Below are 27,092 nucleotides of genomic sequence, written 5' to 3'. Positions count from 1 at the left end.
ATTGATAAACCACTAACAAAACTCACAAAGAAACAGAAAGAAACTTAATAAACCATATTAGAAACGAAAAGGGTGAGATCACTACAAGTACTGCAGAGATTCAAAAGGTAATTGAAAACTACTTTGAAAATCTCTATGCCACGAAACATGAGCACCTCAAAGAAATAGATAAATTCTTGGACTCCTACAATCTTCCATGGTTAGTCCAGGATGATCTAACATATCTAAATAGATCCATCAATACTGAGAAAATTAAAAGAGTAATCAAAAGTCTTCCCAAAAAGAAAAGCTCAGGCCCAGATGGATTCACTGAGAAGTTTATCTTGAGAACTCAGACCTCCATCTAACACCATGCACAAAGGTTAAATCCAAGTGGATAAAAGATCTAGATATCAGACCTGAAACCATAAGGTATATTGAGCAACATGTAGATAAAACACTCCACGACATTGAAACTAAAGGCATCTTCAAGGCAGAAAGAACACTCTCCATACAAGTGGAAACAGAGATAAACAGATAGGACTATATTAAGCTGAGAAGCTTCTGCACCTCAAAGGAAATAGTACCTAAAATAGAAAAACCACCCACTGAATGGGAGAAACTATTTACCCAATACCCGTCAGACAAGGCGCTCAGAGTTTATTTCTGGCTTTGCACTCAGAAATCGCTACTGGCAGGCATGGGGACAATATAGGATGCTGAGATTTGAACCATCATCTGTTTTGGTTGGCCCCTACCACTGTGCTATATCTCTGGCACAATAGTATTTTTTTATTTTACAAATTAGTGTTATTATTCGAGTGTAGGCATTACACCTGAGCATCATCAGGTGTGGCCTAAAAACCCAAACAATAAAGCAACATGTTGAGGCCAAAGGCTAGAGTGTAGCCTTTACCAGGGATAAACTCTAAGCACATTGGTATAGTCCTCAAACCAAGAGGTTAGGGGGAAGTAACTGATTCTCAAATTGTGCAAAATACATTATTTTAGTTCCAAGTTTATATATTAGAAAAAGTAACAGTGCCTTTCATACGATTGTGGTTCTAAGTTGGACCTGGTTCAAGACTCTGGCACTATCTGAGCTTACTGCATTCCTGGTACAAACTATATTTCACTCTGTCAACAGTCACTCGTGTCTGACTTTTATATTCTGCCTGTCTACTCCTTGTTAATTCTGAACAATTTCTACAGTGCAGTTGTAATCCAGAAAACCAGATGTAAGGAGAAAAGAAAAATCTCTACGGAAATTTCATGAGCATCTGGTTTAGCTTGTGTGTGTAGTAAGAGTGTGGAAAGTGCTCCATGGACAGGATACTGCTGTTCAACATCTCAGCACAGTGTGGATGGGTTAGGGCAGTTCTCAGCTCCCAGGCTCCTTGGCCCTTGATCGGTTTGATTTGTATTTAAATTGTTAGAACACAATGGCCAGAGGGATAGGAGAGCAGGTCAGGCTTTGCCTTTCTTTTTCTTTTTTGGATTTAGTCGATTTTATTTACAACTTTGTTTTTATACATTTCATAATTACATTTTTCTCATTTCCTGACCTGCAAACAGATACCTTAAACAGAATTTTTTTAAATTGTCAAGTTAGGTACATCTAAAACGCAACAATTATACATGACAATTTACAGTGTAATTTACCAGGACGTATTCTAAGAATTTAGAAAGAACTACTCAGGAGAAATCTAACCAAATTTAGCAATCAACTATTTACATATCCCAAAACAAACTTCTCTAAACTCCCAAGCCAAAAGTTCACAAGTTTTTGTGAAGTCCCACTGGATAAAAGATTGATGAGTCCAACCTAGCCAGCCTTGGACCAGCCTTGATCCCAAATAAGCACTTTTCCCAGTCTACAACTGAAGACCAAGAATTTCAATTTGCCAAACACCCACGTTTCAAACCATTATGCCAATCTGCAAACAGAACGGCTCAGTATTCATTTTAAAACAAGCAGTTACGAAATAGCAACACTGTTCCCCCAGCTCACCAGCCCTTATTGCAATCCCAGGATCAATCAATGTCACATAGTGACCCGTTACATGTGTGCGTGTGTGGGTGCATGCATGTGTTCGCTCATACACAGGACACAGGACAAATGGTAATTACCAGTCCCTGCAAATATTCCTTTTCAGGTGAGTCTATGGCTCCTATGCCTGGGGATGGTTTTTAGACTTCCAAATTGGCAATTGCCGCTAAAGTCTCACTTAAGAGAAAAGCACATCGCTTGCTCAGTTTCAATTTCCCGGTCTAAAAAATGGCTCTAAAGTCAGTATTAAAAAAAAAAAAAAAAAAAAAAAGGGCACCAATGAGGGCAATGCCCCTTTCTCCAATTTGGCCAAGTGATTTCACAACAGTCACCCCCAACTAGACTAGCAAACCTGCGGCGCCTTCCCAAGATTCTCGCCTGCTTACTACTGTTTCAGGTCTCAAACTGGGTCAACAGAGCCCTCACTTTGGGGGTCAGCTGTTTGGCAGCCCTGGCTGCCTCTGTGATGGCCTTGTGATACAGGCCCTTTCTCTTCTTATTAAAACACGACTGGAAGCTTTCTAAAAAGGGGGAGAGTTGCGAGAGAGCAAGGAAAGAGGTTGTCGGGACCCAAACCACAAAATGAGGGTCTCCTGGCAGACGAAGAGCCCATTATCTTTCCGGCTCACAGTTGAAGTAAGAGCACGGGTTGGCCACCAAGGGAAACCATAGATCTTGGTCCAAACAATGTCCCCTACACATATGGTCCTGCCATCCCGTGTGACTCATTTAGAGACGTTTTTTGGAAAAGACTTTCATTTTCAAGAAATTACTGAGCTTTTTCTCTTCCCTTGAAGAGGAGGAGGTGGACGGTGCATGCATACTGCCTGGAGGAAACTCAAAGCTCTCAGAACTACACTCCGAGTTGGAGAATTTTCAGTTTTCTGTTGACAGTAGTCACACTTTCGAGTCTCCGTTTTTTATCTTTGTATTTCGAAGTCACTCGCACTACTACTACCTTTCCTAACTTCCTTTTTTCCGCAACAACACTGTTTTTGCACTTGTCACAGAGGACTTGCCTAGGCCGCAGTTTAATCGCGTTCATTATTGAAGTAGGTCCTTCCCTGTACATTTTTCGCTTGGGTAGCTTGCTTTTCCAAGGAGGTGGCTTAGGTATTGATTGTTTATATGTGTCCCTGATAAACTACAGTGGGGGAGGGCACAGTGCTCCTTGGTGAAAGAGAGGGGGGTGGTTTGGAAGTCTACAGGCTCTCAGCCAGGCTGGGCTCAGGAGGCAAGATGGGAGAAGGGTCATCAGGAACAGCACCATTCACTTCAAACTTAACCTCTGTCCCATCTTGGAATCTTTGGAGCTGCATGGCTTCAGGTTTATCCTTATATTCCCTTTTGGGAAATACTGTCATGGGGATCCCATGGGACCCAAACCTTTCTGTACTTTTCTTTTGCAGATTTGACATCCGAGATTCTCACACAATCACCGGCATTCGCTTTTGTTTAATTCAATAGCAAACACACAACTGAGTCTCTCTCTTGCTAATAAAAAACAGAATATAAAGAAACGCATAGTAGAAAGCACACTAGTCTTATGCTATCTATCTAAACAACCAAAAATAAAAATAAAAAAACAAATTCTTTTCAGATTAACATACTTCAGTTATGAATTTTAAGTGTCTTTTCTCTCCCAAATGGTTTCGAAAGGATTCTTTATCCTGATGGGAGGGCAATTAAATTTAAAGTATTCTGGGGCCCTGGGTGTAGCTCAAAAGGTACAATGAGCACAGGCCTTGAGTGTATAAGGCCCAAGTTTCATTCCTAGCACCTAGTGGGATTCCAAGTGGCTCGGGTAGCGCCCTCCTCTCAGACCAACACCGACAACCACTAAACAAGCAAACAAACAAACAAACCGAAGTAAAACATACTAAAATAAGCCCTTTCCAAACTGGGAGATGCCATCAGAGTGTGTGCTGTTGCAGGGAACAGAATGGAGATCCGTGAATGGGAGTCTCTGCACATTGGACAGGTCCATGAGGACAAGGAGAAGAAGCTGTTCCCGAGGCGGGAAGATTCGACGAGGGTGTCCTCCATGATGTGGTCCCGGGTGACCCGCATCTCCGAGCTGGGGGTCAGCTGCAGTCCCATTGCTGGGGACGAGGGCTCTGACGCTGAGGCTGACGGGCGCTCCTCCCTGGCAGCGGTGGTGGCTCGTCGGCCTGGGTCGAAGGCGGCTGCCCGTCAGGCTTCCATGGCCTTGCCCTCCCTCGCTGCCAGGACGGGCTCTACCTCGGCTGGGCCTCGACGGCTCCCCCTTCCCAGGGGACGCTGCAGTCGCTGCCGCCTCTGCAGCCGGCCGGCCTCTGCAGCCGGCCGGGCCTTTCACATGGCTTTTACCAGGTTTAATCCTTGGTATCCCATATGGTCCCCAAGCCTGCCCATGCTTTCTAAGCACAGAGACAGGAGTAACCTCTGAGAACTATCAGGTGTCTCCCCCAAACAAACAACTTAGGACACCAACTACCTGGGAGATATGTAGAGTGTTGTATTTGAAATGGTTTTGGAAATATTTTAGAGTCTATAGTTGTAGCATTGTTATTTATGTAGCCAGGAAACAGGCACCAAGACACCCTATACATATGAACATTCATATTCTGTCCACCCTTCTGCAGGGAAACACATATGGAGTGCTTGTCTATGCCTTCCAGTCTAACACTGATCACACCTCTCTGGAACACTTTTGAAAACTAAGACTTTCCTTGAGACAGTTCCCAGGAGTGCCTTTGTCACTTAGTGCAACAAAAATGCCATCTTCCTATTGACATGCAGGAAAGACGGTCCAGACAAAGGATTTTCTGAGAGAGGATTCAATGGTACAAAACAGGTAGGAAAGAGGCCAGGGTCATACATTCAGAAAAGCCATTCAGAAAAGTTCAGAAAATCCAGCTAGCAATCACCATCAACCGCTACTACACCAACTAACTATCACCCAATAATAGTCCTACTTGGGTTCTTAAGCCCAGGCAATTGCTTCTCAAGTTGATACACGTCTCTAATTGATTGCTCTTAAAGTGATAGACTCTCTTTTTTGGGATCGATCTCCAAGAACCTGTGATTCCTGAGATCTTTTCCTCCAGCGTTGTCTTAAAATAAATTAAAGAATCCTAGATTTGGTAGGGGGATGATGAGGCCTTTCTGGACTCGACCCAACTCCCGCAGCCCCGATGGTCTGCCAGGTCTGAAGGTGGCAGCCGGGTGAGGGCAGAGAGATTCCCAAAGCAGTCAGATGAAGTTCCAGGAGTCAGCCAGCTTTAGTTCACGGTCCTAACCTAACATATACATTTCCTCACATGGCTTCTATGCTAAGACTTTTCCTAGCAGCTACTTCTCCACTCTTTCTGGCTCTCTCGGCTTCTGTCTCCCTTTCAGCTGCTTTTTCCACGCTTCCTAACTGGCCTCCAGGCTGACCAACTCCCTTTGGTGATGCCACTGATACTGCTTCCCTGATGATACTGAATTGCTGATGCTGAATCTGATGCTGTATCTCTGATGATGATGGCTCTTTCTAGTTGACATCAAATCCAGAAAGCTCTACACTCTATCAAGTGTGAATTCTACAATGGCAAGTCAGCTAAAATCTAAGAGTCCACTCATCAGCTGCCCTACAGTTTGAAAAGACCTTGTATGCAGGAGTATTCTCTATGTGGATGTCACAGCATTTAAAATAATTGCTAAAATTCTTGGAAATAATTTCAATATGCCTAGGAGTTTCCAAGAAAAATATAAATTCAAGTTGGGAAATACTTTGCATTTTTTTTAAAATTCTAAGTACATTAGTTTCCAATTTTAAAAATGTCTAACATATTATCCTGGTTGTTTGTTCATTTCATTGTTTTTGTGTTTTTTAGGTGGGTCTTTGACATGTAAAAGAGGAAGTTATCTTTGATTAGGGTGAAAACCAGTTAACAACATTTCATCTCCCCGTGTGTGTTTACAAAAATACAGAACTATAAGAAGCTAAAAGGTGGCTGCATTATAAATAGAATTCTGGAGGAAATAAAAGAGAAAACACATTTATCTTAAGAGCAGGGTGGCCTTTCCCATGAAGCATTTGATCATATTTCCAACTGTAGGCTTCATACAGTCTAAGTTTGCCTAACACCGGTCTTTCTTCTAGGTACTAGGAAAAGTTCTTCTCATGGTAGTTGTTGAATCAGGCATAGCAATAGAGTCTTTGGGCTCTCACAAGTCCTAGATTTTGCCAGGGCATCATAAGCATGTCTTGCTTTGCCAGCCATTGCTAGAAAATTACGAAGCTTGCCCACAGTTGCCAGTCATTGCTAGGTAATCAGAAGGCATGCCTTGCTTTGCAAATTGTTGCTAGGGTGGTGGGAAGCTTGCTCCTGAATTTCTCATTGCCAGGATGACTTGAAATCTATCTTTGCTTTGGTCTTGGGACACAAGTTTGGAGTACAGCCAAGCTCAGAGCAACTGAAGCTTAAGTCAAGTCAATATGACAAATGTGCAGGGTTAAAGATTCACCTACAACATAAAAATTTTGGAGTTCCTATTCCTAACAGAAAGGAATTCTTCTTTGACATAAGATTCCCCCATTATCCTGGATCTATGCAAAAATATAGAGAGTTTATTCTCACAAGGTAATATTGGGGCACCATATCTATCCCTCAAAAGATGTCATGCTGATACATAGTTCCTGATACATAGATATAATAACAACACGTTTACCCAGAAAATATTAACTCATTTTCTCACCATGACTTCTGTTAGATATGTTACAACTACTGCATTGAATGCCCTTATGTCTCTTAAATGCGAGTTACATCTGTTGGATACTTTCCATAACTTCATTTACATAACTCTATTACTAACTTCACTGTTAGTGACGTTCACTGTTAGTGAAGTTTTCTCTATTACTAACTTCTCTTACTTCTGTCTTCACTTACTGAATTAAACTCACTTAAATTACTGTCACATCTCTTAGTCCTCTTACATCTAATGCTTTTAACTTTTTTTTCTTTTTGGTTTTGGGTCACATCCAGCAGCACTAAGGGGTTACTCCTGGCTCTACACTCAGAAATCGCTCTGGGCAGGCTCTGGGGACCATATGGGATGCCGGGATTCGAACCACCCAACTTCTGCATGCAAGGCCTTACCTCCATGCTGTCTCTCCGGCCCCGCTTTTAACCTTCTTAAAGCACTTACTTAACTCACTGTGATATATCTCTATTAAATATAATGCACGAAACTTTTTTATATCTTTTTTATATTTCTTTATTTAAACATCTTAACTATAAATATTATTGTAGTTGGGTTTCAGTCATGTAAAGAACACCTCCTTCACCAGTGCAACATTCCCATCACCAATGTCCCAAATCTCCCTCCTCCACCCCTGACCCCCACCTGTACTCTAGACAGGCTTTCTATTTCCCTCATTCATTCTCATTGTTAGGATAGTTCTCAATATATAGTTATTTCTCTAACTACACTCATCACTCTTTGTTTGGAGAGTGCAGTTTCCTCCTTGAAAATGCCTTTAGTTTCAATGCCCTGGAGTGTTTTACCTATGTGTTGTTCTATATATCTTATGGTTTCGGATCTGATATCGAGATCTTTCATCCATTTGGATTTAACCTTCACACATGATGTTTGCTGGGGGTCTAAGTTCAATTTTTTGCGAGTGGCTAGCCAATTGTGCCAACACCACTGATTGAAGAGGCTTTCCCTGCTCCATTTAGGATCTTTTGCTCCTTTGTCAAAAATTAGGTGATTGTATGTCTGGGGAACATCTCTGAGTACTCAGCCTATTCCACTGATCTGAGGGCCTGTCTTTATTCCAATACCATGTTTGTTTTTTTTTTTGATAAATATTGCTTTGTAATACAGTTTAAAGTAGGGGAAATTAATGCCTCCCATATTTTTCTCCAAGGATTGCTTTAGCTATTAGAGAGTGTTTATTGTTCCAAATGAATTTCAGAAGTGTTTTATCCACTTTTTTGAAGAATGTCATGGGTATCTTTAGAGGGATTGCTTTAAATCTGTACAATGTTTTGGGGAGTATTGCCATTTTAATGATGTTAATCTTGCCAATACATGAGTAGGGTATGTTTTTCCATTTCCATGTGTCCTGCCTTATTTCTTGGAACAGGTTTTATAGTTTTCTTTGAATAGGTCCTTCATGTCTTTGGTCAAGTTGACTCCAAGACATTTGATTTTGTGTGGCACTAATGTGAATGGGGTTGTTTTCTTATTGTCCATTTCTTCTCTATCATTATTGGTGTATAAAAAGGCCATTGATTTCTGTGTGTTAATTTTGTAGCCTGCCATCTTGCTATATGAATCTATTAATTCTAGAAGCTTTTTGGTAGAGTCTTTAGGGTTTTCTAAGTAGAGTATTATGTCATCTTCAAACAGTGAGAGATTGACTTCTTCCTTTCCTATATGGATGCCCTTGATCTCTTTTTCTTGCCTAATTGCTATAGCAAGTACTTCAAGTACTATGTTGAAGAGGAGTGGTGAGAGTGGACAGCCTTGTCTTGTACCAGAATTTAGAGGAAAGGCTTTTAGTTTTTCTCCATTGAGGATAATATTTGCTATTGGCTTGTGGTAATGGCCTTGCTATATTGAGAAAGGTTCCTTACATTCCCATCTTGCTGAGAGTTTTAATCAAGGTGTTGGACCTTATCAAGTGCTTTCTCTGCGCCTATTGATATGATCATGTGATTTTTATTTTTCTTGTTGTTGATGTTGTGTATTATGTTGATAGATTTATGAATGTTAAACCATCCTTGCATTCTTGGGATGAAACCTACTTGATCATAGTGAATGATCTTCTTGATGAGGCATTTGCCAGGATTTTATTGAGGATCTTTGCATCTGTGTTTCTCAGGGATATTGGTCTGTAATTTTCTTTTTTGGCAACATCTCTGTCTGATTTTGGTATCAAGGTGATGTTGGCTTCATAAAAGCTGTTTGGAAGTGTTCACATTTTTTAATTTCATAAAAGAGTCTGGTTAGGATTGGTAGTATTCCTCTTGAAAGGTTTGAAATAATTTATTAGTAAAACCATCTGGGCCTAGGCTTTTCTTTTTGGGCAGACATTGATTACTGTTATAATTTACTAAATAGTGATGGGGGTGTTTAGATATGCTACATCCTCTTTACTCAACCATGGAAGGTTATAAGAGTTCAAGAATTTATACATTTCTTCTAGGTTAATGGCATAGAGTTTCTCAAAGTAGTCTCTGATTACCCTTTGAATCTGCAATATCTGTAGTGATCTAACCCTCTTCATTTTTAATATGTGTTATCAAGTTTCTCTTTATCTCTTTCTTTGTGAGTTTTGCCAATGGTCTATCAATCTTGTATATTTAAAAAAAACCAACTTCTACTTTCGTTGATCTTTCGGATTTTTTGGGGGGGTTTCCACTTCATTGATTTCTGCTCTCAGCTTTGTTATTCCCTTCTGTCTCCCTATTTTTGATTTCTTTTGCTGATCATTTTCTAATTTTATAAGCTGTGTCATTAAGCTGTTCAGGTATGCCTCTTCTTTCTTCCTGATGTGTGCTTTCAAAGCTATAAACTTTCCTCTCCAGACTGCTTTTGCTGTGTCCCATATGTTCTGATAGTTTGTGTCTTCATTGTCATTTGTTTCCAGGAAAGTTTTGATTTCCTCTTTGATTTCATTAGGACCTACTGGTATTCAGTAGCAGGCTGTTTAATTTCCAGTTGTTAACGTTCTTATTCTGTGTCCCTTTGTAGTTCACATCTAATTTCAGAGCCTTGTGGTCAGCAAAGGTAGCCTGAAAAATTTCTATCCTCTTGATTTTATAGAGGTATGTTTTATGTGCCAGCATTGGTCTATCCTGGAGAATGACCCATGTACTTTGAAGAAGAATGTATATCCAGGTTTCTGGGGATGGAGTGTCCTATATATATATATATATGTATATATATGTATATATATGTATGTATGTATGTATATATGTATGTATGTATATATATATTTGTTGTTGTTGTTATTGTTGTTGTTGTTGGTTTTCAGTCTGGTTGATCTATCAAGTGTTGACAGGGCCGTGTTGAGGTCTCCCACAAATATTGTGTTATTATTTATGCCTTCTTTCAAATTTGTCGATAATTGTATCAGATAATTTGCTGGTCTCTTGTTGGGTGCATATATTTTTAATAGTTTGATTTCTTCCTGTTGCACAAATCCCTTGATTGGTATGAAGTGTCCATCTTTGTCCCTTAAAACTTTTATGAATCTAAAGGTGGTATCATTATGTATTAATATGGTCACCCCAGCTTTTTTAAGGGTGTTGTTTGCTTGGATGATTTTCCTCCAGCCTTTGATTTTGAGTCGATATTTGTTCTGACTATTCCAGTGTTTCTTTTGGGCAGCAAAAGGTTGGGTTCATCTTTTTGACCCATTTTGCCACTCTGTGTCTTATAATTGGTAAATTTAGTCCATTGACATCGAGGGAGATGATTGTCATAGGAGTTAATGTAATTTTTGTTTATAAGTTCTGTGTGTTTGTTGATCTCTCCTGTCTTAAAGTAGACCTTTCAGTTTTTTTCATGTGTCTTTTGGCTATTTGTATTTCTTCTTTGTCAAAGTGTCTGTCCATTTCTTCTCCCCATTTTTGATGGGATTGATGTTTATTTCTTGTAAATTTTTATCAGTGCCATGTATATTTTGGAGATTATCCCCTTGTCTGATGGGTATTGGGTGAATAGTTTCTCCCACTCAGTTGGGGGCTCATGTATCCTGGGAGCATTTTTTTTGAGGTGCAGAAACTTCTCAGTTTAATATATTCCCATATGTTAATCTCTGCTTTCACTTGCTTGAAGAGTGCAGTTTCCTCTTTGAAGATGCCTTTAGTCTCAATGTCCTGGAGTGTTTTACCTATGTGTTGTTTTATGTATTTTATGGTTTTGGGTCTGATATCGAGGTCTTTCATCCATTTGGATTTAACCTTCGTACATGAAGTTAGCTGAGGGTCTAAGTTAAAATTTTTGCAAGTGGCTAGCCAGTTGTGCCAACACCACTTGTTAAAGAGGCTTTCTTTGCTCCGTTTAGGATTTCTTGCTCCTTTATAAAAAATTAGGTGATTGTATGCCTGGGGAACATTCTCTGAGTATTCAAGCCTATTCCACTGATCTGAGGGCCTGTCCTTATTTCAATATCATGCTGTTTTGATAACTATTGCTTTGTAGTACAGTTTAAAGTTGAGGAAAGTAATTCCTCCCATATTCTTTTTCCCAATGATTGCTTTAGCTATTCGAGGGTGTTTATTGTTCCATATGAATTTCAAAAGTGCCTGACCCACTTCTTTGAAAAAATGTCATGGATATCTTTAGAGGGATCGCATTAAATCTGTACAATGTTTTCGAGAGTATTGCCATTTCAATGATGTTGATCCTGCCAATCCATGATCAGGGTATGTGCTTCCAATTCCGTGTGTCCTCTCTTATTTCTTGGAGCAGAGTTTTATAGTTTTCTTTGTATATGTCCTTCACATTTTTAGTCAAGTTGATTCCAAAATATTTGAATTCATGTGGCACTACTGTGAATGGGGTTGTTTTCTTAATGTCCATTTCTTCCTTATTACTATTGGTGTATAGAAAGGCCATTGATTTTTGTGTGTTAATTTTGTAGCCTGCCACCTTGCTCTATGAATCTATTGTTTCTAGAAGCTTTTTCGTAGAGTCTTTAGGATTTTCTAAGTAGAGTATGTCATCTGCAAATAGTGAGCGATTGACTTCTTCCTTTTCTATCTGGATTCCCTTGATATCTTATTCTTGCCTAATCGCTATAGCAAGTACTTCCAGTGCTATGTTGAATAGGAGTGGTGAAAGAGGACAGCCTTGTCTTGTGCCAGGATTTAGAGGAAAGGCTTTCAGTTATTCTCCATTGAGGACAAGCCTCTGGCTTGTGGTAGATGGCCTTAACTATATTGAGAAAGGTTCCTTCCATTCCCATCTTGCTGAGAGTTTTGATCAAGAATGGGTGTTGGACCTTATCAAATGCTTTCTCTGCATCTATTGATATGATCATGTGATTTCTATTTTTCTTGTTGTTAACGTTGTGTGTTATGTTGATAGATTTATGGATGTTAAACCAGTCTTGCATTCCTGATCATACTTGATCGTAGTGGATGATCTTCTTAATGAGGTATTGAATCCTATTTGCCAGGATTTTGTTGAGGATCATTGCATCTGTATTTATCAGCGATATTGGTCTGTAATTTTCTTTTTTGATAGCATTTCTGTCTGGTTTAGGTATCAAGGTGATGTTGGCTTCATAAAAGCTATTTGGAAGTGTTCCTGTTTTTTCAATTTCATGAAAGAGTCTTGCCAGGATTGGAAGAAGTTCCTCTTGAAAGGTTTGAAAGAATTCATTAGTAAATCCATCTGGGCATGGACTTTTGTTTTTGGGCAGACATTTGATTACTGTCTTAATTTCCTCAATAGTGATGGGTATGTTTAGATATGCTACGTCCTCTTCATTCAACCGTGGAAGATTATAAGAGTGCAAAAATTTATCCATTTTTTCCAGGTTTTCATTTTTAGTGGCATAAAGTTTCTCAAAGTAGTTTCTGATTACCCTTTGGATCTCTACCATATTAGTAGTGATCTCTCCTTTTTCATTCCTAATATGAGTTATCAAGTTTCTCTCTCTCTCTTTCTTTGTTAGTTTTGCCAGTGGTCTATCAATCTTGTTTATTTTTTCAAAGAACCAACTTCTGCTTTCATTGATCTTTTGGATTGTTTTTTTGGGTTTCCACTTCATTGATTTCTGCTTTCAGCTTTGTTATTTTCTTCTGTCTCCCTATTTTTGGGTCCTTTTGTTGAGTACTTTCTAACTCTATGAGCTGCGTCATTAAGCTATTCAGGTATGCCCCTTCTTCTTTCCTGATGTGTGCTTGCAAAGCTATAAATTTTCCTCTCAGTACCGCTTTTGCTGTGTCCTATAGGTTCTGATAGTTTGTGTCTCCATTTTTATTTGTTTCTAGGAAGGTTTTGATTTCCTCTTTGATTTCATCTCGGACCCACTGGTTATTCAATATTAGGCTGTTTTACTTCCAGGTATTAAAGTTTTTCTTTTGTGTCCCTTTGTAGTTCACATATAATTTCAGGGCCTTGTGGTCAGTGAAGTTAGCCTGCAAAATTTCTATCCTCTTGATATTATGGAGGTATGCTTTATGTGCCAGCATGTAGTCTATCCGGAGAATGTCCCATGTACATTGGAGAAGAATGCATATCCAGGCTTCTGAGGGTGGAGTGCCCTGTATATATCTACTAGGCCTCTTTCTTCCATTTCTATTTTCAGGTCTAGTATATTCTTGTTGGGTTTCAGTCTGGTTGACCTGCCAAGTGTTGACAATGCCGTGTTGAGGTCTCCCACAATTATTGTGTTGTTATTGATGTTATTTTTCAGATTTGTCAACAATTTTATTAAATATTTTGCTGGCCCCTCGTTCGGTGCATATATGTTTAGGAGAGTTATTTCTTCCTGCTGTATGTATCCCTTGATTGATACAAAATGTCCATCTTTGTCCCTTACTACTTTCTTAAGTATAAAGTTTGCATCATCTGATATTAGTATGGCCACTCCAGATTTTTTATGGGTGTTGTTTGCTTGGATGATTTTCCTCCAGCCTTTTATTTTGAGTCTATGTTTGTTCTGACTATTCAGGTGCATTTCTTGTAGGCAGCAGAAGGTGGGATTGAGTTTTTTGATCCATTTTGCCACTCTGTGTCTCTTAACGGGTGCATTTAGTCCATTGACATTGAGAGAAAGAATTGTCCTGGGAGTTGGTGCCATCTTTGTATCGGAGTTTGATGTGTCTGTTGTTCAGTCTTGTCTTAAAGTAAGCCGTTCAGTTTTTCTTTTAAGAATGGTTTTGAGTCTGTAAAGTTTCTGAGCTGTTGTTTGTCTGTGAAACCATGTATTGTTCCTTCAAACCTGAAAGTGAGTTTTGCTGGGGCAGTTTTCTAGGCGAAGCATTTATTTCATTGAGTTTTGTCACTATGTCCCACCACTGCATTCTGGCCTTGAGTGTTTCCAGTGACAGGTCTGCAGTAAATCTCAAGGATGTTCCCTTGAATGTAATTTCTCTTTTTGATCTTGCTGCTTTCAGAATTCTTTCTCTATCTGTGGGATTCGTAATTGTGACTAGGATGTTTCTTGGGGTGTTTTTTTCTGAAGCCTCTTTTAGTTGGTACTCTTCAGGCATGTAGGATTTGATCTCATGTATTCATTAGCTCTGATAGTTTCTCTTTAATGATGTTCTTGACCATTGATTCTTCCTGGAGATTTTCTTCCTGGGTCTCTGGGATGCCAATGATTCTTAAGTTGTTTCTGTTGAGCTTATCATAGACTTCTATTTTTATCTGTTCCCATTCTTTGAGTAATTTTTCCATTGTTTGATCATTTGCTTTAAGGCTTTTTTCCAATTTCTTCTGCTGTATGGAATTGTTATTCATCTCATCTTCCAACGTACTAATTCTATCCTCAGCTGCTGTTAACCCGTGGGAAACCTCAACCATGTTTTTCTTCAATTCATCTACTGAATTTTTCAGACCTGTTATTTGACCTGAAATTTCAGTTTGGAGTTTTCTAATTTCTATCTTCATATTCTCTTGATTCTTATTTGTGTTCTCTTCTATACTTTCTTTGAGTTCTTTGAACATCTTCCATATTGCGACTCTAAACTCCTATCTGAGAGACTGACTAGTTGGTTGGTCATGTTGAAGTCATCAGAGTTGCCATCGTCATTCTTTATGTCTGGCACTGGCCTGTGTTGTTTCCCCATTGTCACACTTGTGTTGTGGGTTTTTCTACGTATTGTGGTTGTATTCATAGGCTAAATAATGTGCACGGTCATTAAGCGAAGTGGAGTGGCCATGCTCCTTTGGCTCCACCCTTTCTGGGCTTGTAAACTCACCTCCAGGAAAGGCTCCTGGGGAAGGTGAGCCTTTCTCAGATGAGCCACACACAGGATGAAATCAGGCCAAAATGGAGCACAGCACAGAAGACAGGCAGATAGGGGTGCTGGCATCTGAGTTCCAGCAGAGTTCAGCCTCCAGCACGTTCTTAGTGTGATTTTTTTCTTCTTGTTTCAATGGTGTTCTTTCCTTAGAAAGAGTGCACAGCTGCATAGCGAAGTTGAGTGGCTGTGCTCTGCTGGAGCCTCTTTATGGCCCACTCCCAAGAGGTTCAAGCGACAGGACAGGAGATAGACACACACAGGCAGCATTCACAATTTCTTACGGTCGGGCCCCACTGGGCAGGTGTAGTTTTGTAAATTTTCCCAGCCTGACATCACAAACAGGAGACCTGACTTCTGCAAAGTACTGCTTATAGCCAGTTTTCATGTTGTGAAGCAGTTCCTTGGTGTGCCCGCCCTTGAATGAGCCTCTGGGAGAGCAAGTTTTCTGGAGCCGCTTTTCGGCCCACTCCCAAGAGGTTCAAACGACAGGACAGGAGACAGACACACACAGGCAGCACTCACAATTTTTCATGGTTGGGCCCCTCTGGGCAGGCGCAGTTTCATAGATTTTTCCCAGCTGTTTTGTCTTAAAGTAGACCTTTCAGTATTTCCTTTGAGGCTGGTTTTGCATCTGTAAAGTTTCTAAATGTTGCTTATCCGTGAAGTTATGTATTCTTCCTTCAAATATGAATGTGAGTTAGGCTGGGTATAATATTCTAGGTAAAGCCTCTGTTGCATTCAGTCTTGTCACAATATCCCTCCACTGTCTTCTGGTCTTGAGGGTTTCTTGTAACATGTCTGCAGTAAATCTTAAAGATGCTCCTTTGAATGTAATTTCCCTTTTTGATCTTGCTGCTTTCAGTATCCTATCTCTATTTGTGGGATTCATCAGCATGTCTAGGATGTGTCTTGGGGTGTTTTTCTTTGGGTTTCTTTTAGCTGGTACTCTTCAAGCATGCAGGATTTGATTGCATGCAGACTTTAGCTCTCGGAGTTTCTCTGTGATGATGTCTTCGTTGATTTTTCCTGGAGATCTTCTTCCTGGGCCTCTGGGACTCCAATGATTCTTATATTGTTTCTGTTGAGTTTATCAAAGACTTCTATTTTCATCTGTTCACATTCCTTAAGTACTTTTTTCGTTGTCTGGTCATTTGCCTTAAAGTTCTTTTCCAATATCTTTTGCTATATGGCGTTGTTCTGCATTTTATCTTTTAGATCTCTGATTCTGTCCTTGACTTCTGTTACCCTGTTGGAGAGGCTTTCCATTGAGATTTTCAGTTGAGCTATCATGTTTTTCAGATCTGTTATTTCAGTTTGAAGTTTTCTGATTTCTGTTTTTGTATTTTTTTCGGCTAGAGCTATGTTTTCTTTTATTTCTATGAGGATCCTCCATATTTCTGTTCTAAACAACTTATCTGAGAGATTAATCAGATGGTTGGTATTTTTTGGATCATCAGAGCTATCATTTTTATTCTCTGTGCATGATGTTTGCCTGTGAGGTTTCCCCATTTTCATGCATGTAGTGTGATTTTTTCTGCGTTTTAAGGTGGGGTTCATTAGTTAGAAAGAGTGCATAGCCATAAAAAGAAGCAGAGCAGCCATGCTCTTCTGGAGCCTCTAGGAAACAGTTTTTGCTGGGCCCTTCCTGGCCCTCTCAGGAGAGCTTCAGGAGATCGAAGAGAAGAGAAACACCATTCATACTTAACACAACTCATATTACATAGATTCTGTTCTATCTAGTAAACATTACTTATCGCAGTTCCATAAACTCAGTTACAGACTTAAAACTATTAAGTCACTTTAACATTTCTATGTGTTACATGTAAAGTCCTGAACTTTCTTACCTCATTTAACTTTCCCAACAACCCTTATATGTTACATTTAATGTCCTTACTATACACTTACCTCACTTTCATCCCAGCAACATCAGTTAGTTCCGTACACCTAATGAACATTACTTCATTCCTTGATCTAACTCAGTTTCTTTTGTTAGATCAGTTAGTTATCAGTTATCAGTTACACCTTTAGAATAAGTAATTATCTGTTTTGACTCATCGATCATTTTCGTCCTTGTATCTGATCCTATTGTTAAAGTACTAATTTCATTCATAATTCTGTCTGACAGACTTTTTACATCTAACAACATCCTGAACATATCTTCTTTTCTGAACTCATGGATTCCATGTTAGCTCGGTCTCTAAGGTACTCAACTTTCTTATTTCATGTCTCGAAGATCTTTTCCTGCTCGCTGTTAACAGTACTAACTGTTTTTTGTACATATTTTCATTCAAAATTATCTCTGTCAGTTGTGTTACATCAAAGCACTTACTAAATTTATGTCACTGTCACTCATGTTTCCATATTAAATATGTTTCTCTAATGCACTTATCTTACCTCATGTCTCTTCTTCTAACTCTACACTACTTAGCTTACATAACTCAAGTATCTCCCTGTTACCTATGATATATCATTGCATCTAATGCATGTCGTTATTGTATATCACTCACTTAATTGCATCTGTTACATTGGTTACTTCTAGTGCACTCACATACCTCACTGATCTTTACTGACTACTTCAGTCATATGATATTTTTCATTGAATGCACTTCTCTTCCATATACACTGTTCCTTTGTTAGATTTGGTCATCAAATGCAATTTTTGTTCTTGACCTACTTTTACGTCTGTTAGATTTGTTATCTCAAAGTCACTTAGCTTACTCAATATATCTCCTGTAACTCCATTACATCAGTTGAACTTCCAATGCAGTACGAGTATCTTACTATTAACAGTTACTTCAAACACAGTTAATGCTACTACTAATTTCACTGTCACAACTCTGAATACTATTTCTTCTGTCTTGACAGACTGCAAAAATATCATTTAAGACACTGTCGCTTTGTTCTGTCCTGTTTTTTTCTCATTGATCATATCTTTCTTAACTCAGTTAATTAAATGTTGCACCCGTTTGATCTGATCTAATTATTTTTGTTTGTTTTTTGGGGGGTCACACCTGGCAGTGCTCAGTGGTTACTCCTGGCTCTACACTCAGAAATCGCTCCTGGCAGGCTCAGGGGACCATATGGGATGCCGGGATTCAAACCACCAACCTTCTGCATACGAGGCGAACGCCTTACCTCCATGCTATCTCTATGACCCCTGATCTAATTCTAAAGGTACAAATTTCATTCACTATTCCATATGACAGACTTGTTACATCTAACAACATCCTGAACTCATCTTCTTTTCTTAACTCACGTGTTTTGTGTTATACATGTTTCTCTTATGCACTCAACTTTCTTATCTCATGTCTGGTAGATCTGTTCCATCTACTTAAAGTACTTAGCTATCTGTTTTTGTACATATTTTCATTCACAATTTCATCTCTCAGATGTGTTTCATCTAAGCATTTACTGAACTTATGTCTCTTAGTCACTCATATTCTTGCTGAATGTCACAGAAGTCATAATTGCATCAGTTAGCTCTTTTGCACTTCACATACTTTCATTGACTTCAAGCCATTTTTGTTACATTGAACCCAATTCACTGTTTCTATGTTAGATCAGGTCATCTAACGCAATTTTCTCTCTTGACATACTTTTACCTCACTTAACTCACTCAGTATAATTCCAGTTATACTATAACTCTAGTTATACTCTTGTGACTCAAATACATCTGTTGATCTGTTCTAACACAGTTAACTTGCTTGATTCAAAACCTCCTTGTGATATCTTTTAATTCTCTAGCATCTATAGAACCATGCTGAACTTATTAAACTCAATGTTGCCTCTAATGCATTAAACGTATTTCACTCGCTTAAATCAGTATGACATTTTAACGTTACAGCTACTGCACCAGATGCTCTTTTGTCTCCTAAGTTTCTGTTATTTCTTTTGGATAATTTTCTTTTTTTTTTCTTCAAAGGAAAATTTATTTAATAAGTACCTACTAGGGGCCAGATGTTTCATTAGGCAGTAGAGTGTCATTTATTATTATTTTTATATAAATCTTTATTTAAGCATCATGATTCAAGCATGTTTGTAGTTGGGTTTCAGTTATAAACAGAATACCCCCCTTCACCAGTGCAACTTTCTCACCATCAATGCCCCCCACTTCCCCCATCCCTACCTGCATTTGTGACAGGCATTCTACTTCTCTCATTCTTTAACATTTTATGCTAGTTGTTAGTGTAGTTATTTCCCTAAAAGAGTTCACTACTTTTTGTGGTGAGCTTCAAATTGTGAGGCAGTCCTTCCAGCCCTTAACTCTATTGTCTTTGGGCCTTATTACAGTAATTTAATTTTTCTTAAAACCCATAGACGAGTGAGACCATTCTGTGCCTATCTCTCTCTCTCTCTGACTTATTTCACTCAGCATAATAGCTTCCATGTACATTCATGTATAGGAAAATTTCATGACTTCATCTGTCCTAATGGCGCTATAATATTCCATTATATATATGTACCACAGTTTCTTTAGCCATTCATCTGTTGAAGGGCCTCTTGGTTTTTCCCAGAAACTGGCTAAACCGAGACACATGGGCGTTGTCCTGGCCACCAGCCTTCAGTGCTCCAGGAAAGGACCGGCCGATGGGGGACTGCGGTAGGGTCGCTGCGGCATGGGAGACCGAGGGAGGGACAGCCGAGGAAGGGATTTTTTAATTGTATTTTTGTGTTCTTAGGGTATATCCCTAGGAGTGGAATAGCTGGTTCAAATGGGAGTTCATTTTCCAGTTTTTTGAGGAATCTCCATATTGTTGCCCATAAAGACTGGACTAGATGGCATTCCCACCAGCAGTGAATAAGAATTCCTTTCTCTCCCCATCCCCACCGGCACTGATTGTTCTTGTTCTTTGTAATGTGTGCCAGTTTCTGTGGTGTGAGATGGTATCCCATAGTTGTTTTGATTTGCATCTCCCTGATGATTAGTGATGTGGAGCATTTTTTTAATGTGTTGTTTTTTTTGTTTTGTTTTGTTTTGTTTTGTTTTTTTGGGTCACACCCGGCAGTGCTCAGGGGTTATTCCTGGCTCCAGGCTCAGAAATTGCTCCTGGCAGGCATGGGAGACCATATGGAATGCCGGGATTCGAACCGATGACCTCCTGCATGAAAGGCAAACGCCTTACCTCCATGCTATCTCTCCGGCCCCTTTAATGTGTTTTTTGGCCATTTGTATTTCTCTTTGAGAAGTGTCTGTTCATTTCGTATTCTCATTTTTTTTAATGGGATTAGATGTTTTTTTTCTTATTAAGTTTTCAGTAACTTGTATATTTTGAAGATTAGCCCCTTGTCTGATGGGTATTGGGTGAATCATTTCTCCCATTCTGTGGGTGGCTTTTGTATCTTAGGCACTATTTCCTTTGAGATGCAGAAGCTTCTCAGCTTAATATAGTCCCATCTGTTTATCTCTGCTTCCACTTGTTTGAAGAGTGGTGTTTCCTCCTTAAAGATGTCATATCGAGTTTTACCTACATGTTGTTCTATATTCCTTATGGTTTCAGGGTTGATATCAAGGCCTTTAATCCATTTGGTTTTTAATTCATGTAGTGCTGTGATGAATATAGGTGTGAGGAAGAAGGGATTTTGTTTTCTTTGATTTCTATTAGGATCCTCCATATTTCTATTCTAAACTCCTTATCTGAGGGATTAATCAGGTGGTTGGTATTTTTTTGGGTCATCAGAGCTATCATCTTTATTCTCTGTGCATAGCGTTTATCTACAAGGTTTTCCCATTGTCACACCTGTAGTGTGATTTTTTTTCTATGGTCCCCTGAGCCTGCCAGGAGCGATTTCTGAGTGTAGAGCCAGGAGTAGCCCATGAGTGCTGCCGGGTATGCTCCCCCCCAAAGAAATTTTTTTTTTAATAAAAGAAGAGTGATAGGCGAAGGTGACAGACAGAACCTTGGGCAAGAGCAGCTCAGGTGGCCAAAGCATGGGGACAAGTCCTCCAGACAGGTGCAGCTCCCGCATGCACCCAGGCAACCATCTGTTTTCTGTAGTGGGAAGCCACCTAAAGAGAGAGTGTATGTCAGTATATACCCCGTGGTCCAAAATGTCCCATCGCACCTGAAAATGACCGTTGCACGGGAGCGGGACAGATCCGCGAGCTCCCACGGGTGCCCTTGAGACAGGGGCCTGTCTAGGGCACCAAACCGAAAGCCTGCTAGCCGTGTCCCAGAGCTGCAGGGGACATCTGGTCGACCCAGTGACATGGAAGATTTGCGCTCGAGCCTCACCCACCTGGGAAAGGAGAGGAAGGGCAGCACGCTACACACGCTGGGAGATGGCCAGGGAAGGAAGGGCTCTTTATTTTTGCCACAGTGCCATGGCAGCGACTAGAGGGAGCTCGCGGACCCACAGACCGGCCCAGTTGCCTCTTTAATCGCCCTCGCTCAGTGCGTCGCACCGTGGGCCCGCCTGGATATGGGAGGAGAGCAGACGCCTCAGTGGGAGACTGACAGGGAGTCAGAGAGTCGGTCTGAAGCGAGTGCTGTCTTTGCCCCCACGACAGGGGGTTTGGTGGAAGCCAGCCAGCTCTGGCAACGGCCGGAGCAAAGCCAGCCAGGCGCAGGAGCTGCCAGATCACCAGGCCCTTAGCGCGAGTGGACACGCCGCCGGCCTCTCCCAACGCGAAGTACCGGCCCTCTCCTGCAGAGACAACTGTCCGTCCTCGAACGGCTCGCGGGCGCTGCTGTGACCCGGGACCACGTCGACTGGAAAGCTGACCTGGCCACCCGGAGCGGGCAGCGCCAGCCAGGCGGGAGCGCGGCAAGAAGTGGCCGCTAAGTGGCGACCGAGACACGCGGACGGTGTTCCTGGCCATCAGCCTTCACTGCTCCAGGAAAGGACCGGCCGATGGGGGACTGCGGTAGGGTCGCTGCGGCATGGGAGGCCGAGGGAGGGGCAGCCGCGAGAAAGAACCCTCCACCCTAAAGCCAACCGCCGATCACTGCTGGGCGAGATGGACTGCGGAGTGCGTGTCTGTGTCTGTTTGTGTCTGGGTGGGCGGGCACTGTGTGTGTGTCTGTGTCTGTGTGTCTGTATGTCTGGGTTTGTCTGTGTTTTTATGTCTGTCTCTGTGTTTACCAGGTTTTTACAAACATGTTCCTGATGGGTTGGGTTGGGAGCCCCCCCCCCCCCCGCCTCCACTAATTTCAGAAGAGATTCAGAAATATCTGCCTGAATCTTAAATCTTTAAACTGCGTTTATGCAATCAATCACAAATCACGTTCCATGGACACCTTTTACATCAGTGGTCTGACATTCAAACTTTGGGGAGGGCGGAGGTACTTTGTTGCTCACCGCTCCCTGCAGCCCTGGAGGAGTCCTGTTGGAGTCCCTGAGACATGGGAAAGGGGAGAGAAGGGAGAGAGGGAGGGAAGATGGAGAGAGAGAGACACACACAGAGAGAGAGAGACAGAGAGTGAGAGAGAGAGAGAGAGAGAGAGAGAGAGAGAGAGAGAGAGAGAGAGAGAGAGAGAGGGAGGGAGGGAGGGAGGGAGGGAGGGAGGGAAGGAAGGAAGGAGGAAGGAAGGAAGGAAGGAAGGAAGGAAGGAAGGAAGGAAGGAAGGAAGGAAGGAAGGAAGGAAGGAAGGAAGGAAAGGAGGAAAGGAAGGAGGAAAGGAAGGAGGAAAGGAAAGGAAGGAGGAAAGGAAAGGAAAGGAAGGAGGAAAGGAAAGGAAGGAGGAAAGGAAAGGAAAGGAAGGAGGAAAGGAAAGGAAGGAGGAAAGGAAAGGAAGGAGGAAAGGAAAGGAAGGAGGAAAGGAAAGGAGGAAGGAAAGGAGGAAGGAAAGGAGGAAGGAAAGGAGGAAGGAAAGGAGGAAGGAAAGGAGGAAGGAAAGGAGGAAGGAAAGGAGGAAGGAAAAAGGAAGGAAAGGAAGGAAAGGAAGAAGGAAGGAAGGAAGGCTTACACCTATCTCTAAAGAAAAACTATATTAAATGACAGTTCTTAAAAAAAGAAAATAAATGAATTAACTTTTGCCTTTGCTAGGTAGAGGTAAAATCCTGGGCTCTATGGAAACTCTAGCCCATAGTGAATGAATAGTGAATTTTTCAGTGAACAAATAGTGAATAAATAGTGAAAAAAATTTTAGCACCTCCCCTTCAGCACCGGTTGTTTCCGATCTTTCTGGTTTGTGGCATTCTCATTGGTATGAGAAAATAACACGTCTTTGCTTCCATTTTTTATTTCCCCTAATAAGTGATAATACATATTTTCATATTCGATTTTGATATATTTTCTTTAAGTAGGTCTATTCGCCACTCTCCTTGTTTGTTCATTAATTTGTTTGTTTGGTTTTCCATTATTGTTGAGTTTTCTCTCAATGCTTTAAGCAGCTTATTCAATGCATGATATATTGGTTATATTGCCTATGGTCAGTAAGTAGCATGTCTTTGTATTATGACCCAAGTTTCTTTTACCATTCCTTAAAAAAAAAAAAAGTGTGTTCTGTTGGATATAGTTTCATTATTTATTGTTGTGACAATGCCTTAGCCAATATGGTAACAAACAGTCAATAACCAGATAAGGAGATAAGAAGTTTGGCAATAAAAAAACAATGTCTAAAAGAAAAAAGAATGTGAGTGAGTGTGACTAAGTGAGAGAGAAGGAAAATGGGGGGAGGGACATTGGTTATATCAGTGATGAGAAATGTGCATTGTTGAACAATGTACACTATTTGAAACTCACCCATGAACAATTTTGTAAATTTTTTGGGAAAAAAACTCACAACTGTCTATGTACAACCTTGCAACTAGGTTGTTTAAATAAAGGGGTTAGTTACTCCTGGGTCTGAGCTCAGAAATCGCTCCTGGCAGGTTTCAGGGACACTATGGGATGCCAGGGGTGGGTTGGGGGTAGAGGATGATATCGACCTTTTGCTATTACTCTGGCACAAAGGATGTATTGTTTTTATTTTAATTTTAATATCTTGGAGTTTCAGGGATGCTTTCAGGCCTGAGGGCAAGGCAGGCCAGAAGGCATGGAAGGACACACTCAGCCCTTTATCTCTCTGCCCTATTGCTCGTGCTGAGCAGAGCCTGCCTGCTTATGAATATTTCTGGCAGCTTTGTTTTATTTTACAGAACCAAGCACTGGGGACAGTAAATGTGGGTGTGTGTGCCGGGCTGCTCATTCCCCCCCCCCCCCCAAGAGTGGTTCTTGATGCTAGGCGCTAATCATTCCTTCTGGTCAACCCCGTTTGGAATCAGACTCCACCTGTTGTCCCAGAAGTAGGCTGCCATCTCTTGCTGCACTCTGGGAAAGTGTGTGTGTGTGGGTATGATTTACAAAGTAAAGTGTTAGCACACTATACACTGTGTGATAGCACAGTGGTAGGGCATTTGCCTTGCACGCAGCCAACCCAGGACTGACGGTGGCTTGAATCCCTGCATCCCCAAGCCTGCCAGAAGCTACTTCTGAGTACAGAGCCAGGAGTAACCCCCTAAGTGCTGCCAGGTGTGACCCAAAAACCAAATCCCAACCAAACAAATAAACAAAAACCAAAGTTGGTGCAAAGTGTACAGAAAGAAAAACTTTTGTAGTTCATTGTACAGAACAACAGACACAATAAAATAAAAGTACCCTGTATTTTGTGGAGAACAAAAATACCACCAAAATAAATGTATATATTTGAAAAGGAAAGGAGTTTTCCCTACAAAAAGTTCTCTTTGTTTAAAGGTTTCCCCTTTCTGTAAGTGCAGCTTTGAAAAACTCAGTGATTCTCTCTAAGGCTGTTTCAAGCCAAAGACAAGCAGTCTCAAGCAGAAAAGGCCCTCCTACCTCCTGGTCTTAAAAGTTCTCGTTTTGAATATCAAAACTTCAGGTCAGCACAAAGAAAGATAAAGGCCTGGTCTTGTTCAAGGGAGGGGCCATATACCCCCCAACTCACGCAGGGTCTGTTTTTCCTTTAAGATCCCGGTAAGCTAGCTACCCCCCATCCTTTAGCACAGGAATGCGACCCTAGATATAATGTTTACCCTACATGATAAAGGATGTAACCACCTCCCTTCGGTTTTATGACCCATGTTAAGTCTTATGGTTGTTTCTTAGTTGATAAATGTTCCTCTCTCCTAACTGAGTTAAGATGCCTGAGTTAAAATGTTTTTCTTTTTTTCTTTTTGGGCCACACCCGTTTGATGCTCAGGGGTTACTCCTGGCTAGGTGCTCAGAAATTGCCCCTGGCTTGGGAGAACCATAAGGAACGCCGGGGGATCGAACTGCAGTCCTTCCTTGGCTAGCGCTTGCAAAGCAGACACCTTACCTCTAGCGCCACCTCGCTGGCCCCATAATGTTTTTATAAGATAAAGAACACAGCTGTAAAATATGGTGACACTGTACCTTTGCTGTATAAAAACTTGTGAGAATTGTGTTTCAATGTCTTTGCTCTGAGACTCATCCCTGAGCACTGGCCCTGATGCCAATTGGGCATCAGAAATAAATCATTTCTACGAATTTGCATGGCTCCGTATCTCCTTGAAATGCTCGAGATGCCGCTCGAGAGAGGGGGACTGATTCCCGACCCCATCATATTAACAAACTTTTCCAGAAATCTCCTGGACTTTTATCTGAAACCTTCTCCCCCTTCTTCCACTTCTCTCCCTCCATCCCTCTCTCCCTTCCTTCCTTTATTGTTTTGTGTGTGTGTGTGTGTGTGTGTGTGTGTGTGGTTTATGGCATGTGGTGCGGTGTGGTGCAGACAAAATCTAAAGCAAAGCAAGTTGCTGGCTGTTCCCTCACAATGCGTACTAGGCTGGCTCTCTCTGCGATCCAGCACAATGAAAATCCTGAATAAAGTGAGCTCAAGGGAAAAAGTTATTATAGCCTCTGAATCTTACTATATTCACTACTTAATGTTTTCAAGCGAGGGGGTGCCTCCCCCTACTCTTGGTACCCCTGGTCCAGTAGGCTGGGGACCCTGCTTTAAGGGTGAAGGGCCCTTAGCCGAATTTTTTTGGGGTGATGGGGCTGAGGGATGCCCAGATATAGTTTAAAGGCTTCTCTCATCCTTATCAAACTTAGATTTACAGTCAGACTGCCAGTAAAACCCCTTTTTGTACCATGGGCATGGGCTAGAGGGAGTTTTTATGTTGCACCTTCCCCCTTATTGATTAGGGCACTTACAAAATTAACAATATTATTTTAAAACGTTAATGACAATAATTTGCAACATTATCCACCCAATTTTCAGAAATTTCTAAGGTCAGAGAAACTTTTTTTTCAGTAGAAATTTTTAAAAGCCCACATTTTTTTTCTTTCCCTAGTCAAGCTAGTCAGTTTACCTATCAGCATACAAAGATCTCCTTAGGGCAATTTCCATTGTTAGATAACAAGCAAGTTCTAAGGCCACTTGGTTTTAAAAAAAATTCTAATGTACATAACATAACTCTCTAACCCAGTTCCTCTGCCAGATCTGTTACATTTCACTCACTTATCTTACTGTATTCACTGTTACATAGGTTAGATCTCTCCCATCTAATACAATTATCTTTATAACATACTTTTACATCTGTTAGATTTTTACCTCTAACTCATTTAACTTACTCTATTTAACTCAATTCAGTTATATCCGTTGACCTATTATATCTTTCTTTCTTTCTTTCTTTCTTTCTTTCTTTCTTTCTTTCTTTCTTTCTTTCTTTCTTTCTTTCTTTCTTTCTTTCTTTCTTTCTTTCTTTCTTTCTTTCTTTTTTTTTTTTACTATTTTCATTTTTATTTTATTCAGCCCTCATAGTTTACGTATTCTGGTTACAACAGTGTCAACATTTGTGGTATTGTTATACAAAATTGCTGCACTTTCTTTATTTTTCTTTATTTAAACATCTTGATTACAAACATGATTCTGATTAGGTTTCAGTCATGTAAAGAACACCCCCCTTCACCAGTGCAACATTCCCATCACCAGTGTTCCAAATCCCACCCCACCCCCACCTGTACTCTAGACAGGCTTTCCAGTTCCCTCACTCATCACTGATCATCAGGGAGATGCAAATCAAAACAATGATGAGGTACCATCTCACACCACAGAGATTGGCACACATCACAAAGAGTGAGAACAATCAGTGCTAGCAGGGATGTGGAGAGAAAGGAACTCTTATCCTCT

At 40.7% G+C, this 27,092-nt stretch overlaps 1 pseudogene; it reads right to left on the bottom strand.

Annotated features, from left to right (window-relative positions):
• Window positions 1–2,422: 2,422 nt before the first annotated feature.
• Window positions 2,423–21,814, bottom strand: LOC126026281 (PWWP domain-containing protein 2A-like; annotated as a pseudogene).
• Window positions 21,815–27,092: the final 5,278 nt, after the last annotated feature.

Source organism: Suncus etruscus, chromosome 13 (genome assembly GCF_024139225.1).
Source record: "Suncus etruscus isolate mSunEtr1 chromosome 13, mSunEtr1.pri.cur, whole genome shotgun sequence".
NCBI lineage: Eukaryota > Metazoa > Chordata > Mammalia > Eulipotyphla > Soricidae > Suncus > Suncus etruscus.
Note: the sequence above shows the minus strand (reverse complement) of the source record. Positions and strands in the feature narration are given on the sequence as shown.